Raw genomic sequence first — 4,499 nt, forward strand, 5'->3', positions numbered from 1 at the left:
AGCAGCAGCAGCAGCAGCAGCAGCAGCAGCAGCAGCAGCAGCAGCAGCAGCAGCAGACAACTACGAGGTCTACTATGAGGCGGGCCCACCTGGCAGATGGTGATGGGGTGATGAGCCTCTGGGCTCCTCGTTGTTGGGTCTCGTTGCCTGCCAGCTCCAGCAGCCTGTGGGTCAGGAACTCCAGGATGGTGGTCAGGGAGACGGATACTATTTCGCTCAGCTGCAGGATATGACGGTTCCCCTGAAGATGTTGCTTTACCAGACTCACTAAGAAGGTCAGCCCAGCTCTGGAGGTACCTACGTGGTGAGATGACAACGATGATAATGACCCTCTCTTCCTAGTCCTGGGCAAGCTGGGCTCCACCTGGCCGTGCTTGGCTGGCCCGCTGGCCTGTGGGCCTGGATGCTGATCCCAATGCCCAACATCCCACTCTGTGCCTAGCTGTGTATCCTAGGGACCTCTCATTGGCCGCAGCCCACTCTTGTGCTCCCATTCCCACTGATTACGTGAATGTGTGGGTGCTAGGGGTGTTGTGGCCCCCTTGCTGTCTTGGTCTGCAGAAGGAGCCTTCTTCCTCTAGGAAATGAGATGTAAGGGGGAGCAACTCAGTGGAGGTATGGAGAATGTCACAATTCTAGGCTTGTAAGGTGCATTCACTGCCCCTACCCATTAAGCACATGCTCCTTGTCCTCCCCACCCAGTACCCCAGGCACCATGTTAAGCTCTCATTCTTCTCATTTGGGTGAGAATCTATATTGTGTTGGAATCTATTGTGTTTTGGAATTACACACACACACACACACACACACACACACACACTACAGTAGGTTTACTCTTAAAGGCTCACCTTGAGTTTTAAATAAGACTTTCAAACGTTTGCACATACTTAAGACTGTGAAATATTAAGATGAGGACTGTGATCAATTGAATGAGAACGATCACCAGGGGCTTCAGTACTTCGTTCTGTACTTCGTTCTTAGTTGCTAGAACTGTTGGGGAAGGATTAGGAAGTATGGGCTTTGGGAGAGGTTATGTCACTGGGGACTTGGAGTTTGAAAAGTTTGTGTGATTTCCACTGTGCTCTCTCTCTCTGCCTGGTGGTTGTCAATCATGATATGAGCTCTTAGATCTTTTTTTCACTCCACCATCATGATTATATCCCTCTAAAAATGTTAAATATAATAATCATGTTCTTTTATAAGTTGCTTTTGTTGTGATGTTTCATTACAGCAATAAAAAGGTAACTAAGACATAAGTTGGTACCAGGGAGTAGGCTATTGCCATAACAGGCATAGCTATGCTGGTTTTTTGTGTTGTTCTGTTATTGTTTTGTTTTTTAATGTGGAAGGCTTTGCGATTTTGGAATCGGAAAGCAGTTGAATTCTGTGAGCAGAGCATAATGAGCCCTCATCCTAGGAGTCTGGAAAACAGTAGTGCTAAGTTCTATGCGGACTATGGATGTCCTCCTCAAGAAGTTTCAGAGGGGAACAAAATTTAAAACTTGGCTAGAGGCCATTCTTTTAATATTTGTCAAAAAATGGATGCATTTTGTCCTTGTCCTAAGAATGTTCCTAAGGCTAAATTTAAATGTAATAGGTTAATTACTTTGGTGTAGGCGATTTCAAGTCACATAGTTATTAGTAATTATGCATAAGCATGTGTGCAATGAAAAATAGCAAGCATGAGAAAAAAGAAATACGAAGTTTACAGTTAGAGGAGAAAAATAAGAACAGGCAATTATATGTTGGAGCCAACATTTCAGTTGGTGTTGAAAGAGATGAGACTATTAAAAGAGAGGACTAATCAAAGTAGAATCAACAGACACATGTAGGCTTAGATTTTTCAAAACCTACTTTTTTCTTCTATGTATTAAATTGTTTTATTTATTTACATCCCAAATGTTGACCCCTTCCCAGTCCCCCATGCAGAGCTCTTCCACCTATACTCCCTCCAGTTTGCCTCTGAGAAGGTGCCTCCCCCAGGTATCCCTCCACCCTGGAGCATCAAGTCTCTCGAGGATTAGGTACATCCTCTCCCACTGAGGCCAGACAAGGCAGCCCTCTGCTACATATGTGCCAGGGGCCAGGGACCAGCCCATGTATGTATGCTCTTTGGTTGGTGGCTTAGTCTCTGGGAGCTCCCAGGGGTATGGGTTAGTTGATACTGTTGTTCTTCCTATGGGGTCACCATTCCCTTCACTTCCTTCAGTCCTTCCCCTAATTCTTCCATAGGGGTCCCCGACCTCAGTCCAATGGTTGTCTGTAAGTATCTGCATCTGTCTCAGTCAGCCGCTGATAGAGCCTCTCAGACGACAGCTGTGCTAGGCTCCTGTCTGCATGGCATCAGTAATAGTGTCAGGGTTTGGTGCCCATGCATGGGATGGATCCCAAGTTGGGACAGTCTCTGGATGGCCTTTCCTTCCATCCCTGCTCCATTTTTGTCTCTGCATTTCCTTTAGACAGGAACAATTCTGAGTAAAAAAATTTGAAGATGGATGGATGGCCCCATGCCTCAACTGAGGGCCATGTCTATCTACTGGAGTTGGTTTCTTCAGGTTCCATCTGTCCACTGTTGGGCATTTTAGAGACTCTCACATCCCAGGTCTCTGGAACTTTCTAGAGGTTCTCCCCCACCCCTCCACTCCCTGCTACTGCATATTTCCATTCATTCTCCTGGCCCTCTCCTCTCTTTTCCCCTACCTGATCCTGTTTCCCTCTTCCCCTCCCCTTTCCATCTCCCATCCAGGTCCCTCCCTTCCTCTGCCCCTCCATGATTATTTTGTTCCCCCTTCTAAGTGGAATTGAAGTATCCACACTTGGGCCTGCCTTCTTAAACTTCATATGGTCTGTGGGTTTTATCATAAGACAAAACAGCAACCTACTGATTGGGAAATGATCTTCACTAACCCTACATCCAATAGAGAGAGGGCTAATATTCAAAATATACAAAGAACTCAAGAAGTTAGACTTCACAAAAACAAATATCTCAAAAAATGGGTTGCAGAGCTAAACAGAACAGAGGAATCTCAAATGGCTCAGAAGCACTTAAAGAAATGTTCAAAGACCTTAGTCATCAGGGAAATGCAAATAAAAATGACCCTGAGATTCTACCTCACAACAGTCAGAATAGCTAAGATCAAAAACTCAAGTGACAGCGCATGCTGGTGAGGATGTGGAGAAAGAACACTACTCCATTGCTGCTGGGATTGCAAACTGGTACAAACCACTCTGGCAGAATCTTGCCGTTCCTCAGAAAATTGGAAATAGTTATACCCAAAGACCCAGCTCTACCACTTCTGGGCATATACTCAAAAGATGTTCCATCACATAACAAGGACACATGCTCCACTATGTTCATAGCAGCCTTATTTGTAATAACCTGAAGCTGGAAACAACCCAGATGCTCCTTAACCAAAGAACAGATACAGAAAAAGTGGTCTATTTACACAATGGAATACTATTCAGCTATTAAAAAGGGAGAACATCGTGAATTTTGCAGGCAAACTGATGGAACTAGAAAATATCATACTGAGCCAGGTAAACCAGACCCCAAAGCACATGCATGGTATTCACTCACTGATAAGTGGATATTGGCCAAAAAGTACAAAATCTACTTTTAATAAGGGTTCTTAAATGCTTTAACCTCCCTTCTAGCCCACCATCCACCCGAGGTAGTGGAAAAGAAAGGATAATGAGGAAGTGGACCTGTTTAGAAATGTTCTTTGGAGCAACTCCCATCTGTGTTGTCTGGAAATCAGCAGTTCAGTTCACAGGTCAGCAGCTGCAGCTTGGTCCACTTGCAGACACTTCATGAATATACCAATAGTCAAACTCAGTATTGTCAGGATAGCAAACACAAATCATCAGTGGTGGCATGACCTATCAGAGACAGCCAAGCCTCCTCTGGTGAATCAGCAAGAGTCAGCAGAAGTGACCAGGATGGACAGGGACACCATGAGAAGTTCTCTGTCATGCCTCACTCAATGAAGTAAAGATCTGGGAAAACTAGAGACCAACAAAGTATTGCAAAGCTAGCTAAGTTATCCTGCTGTCACTGTCGAGTCCTATTTATACTCCTTCCAAACATCACATGTCCTCCCATGGGTCTTGCCTCAGCAAAATGCCATGTGAGTCTGTCTTAGCAAAACTCCATGTGAGTCTTTATCAGTTGACATATCCAGAAACTTCCAGTTCACTCTGCCAATTGGCCTGAATCCATAGAAGTGCCAAGAAGCCACCAGACCACCACCAGAAATTTTTTGGTGTGTTTCTCTCTATGAACCTGTGTGCCCTTACAAAACATCATTTGACAGAACTGACTTTCCAAAGAAACCAGAAGTTTCCACTTCACAGGGATGCTGTGGTTGTTTTGTAAGGACCCACGGAGAGGACCCCCAACTCAAGTCCCGATCAGCGCGCACCCAAGGAGACTCGAGAGACTGACTTGATGCAAAATAGCAAAAGGCAGTTTACTAACACGCAGAGGAGAGAATTTCGAT

This window comes from Grammomys surdaster, unplaced genomic scaffold (assembly GCF_004785775.1).
Source record: "Grammomys surdaster isolate TR1022 unplaced genomic scaffold, NIH_TR_1.0 123869, whole genome shotgun sequence".
In the NCBI taxonomy this organism is placed as follows: Eukaryota; Metazoa; Chordata; class Mammalia; order Rodentia; family Muridae; genus Grammomys; species Grammomys surdaster.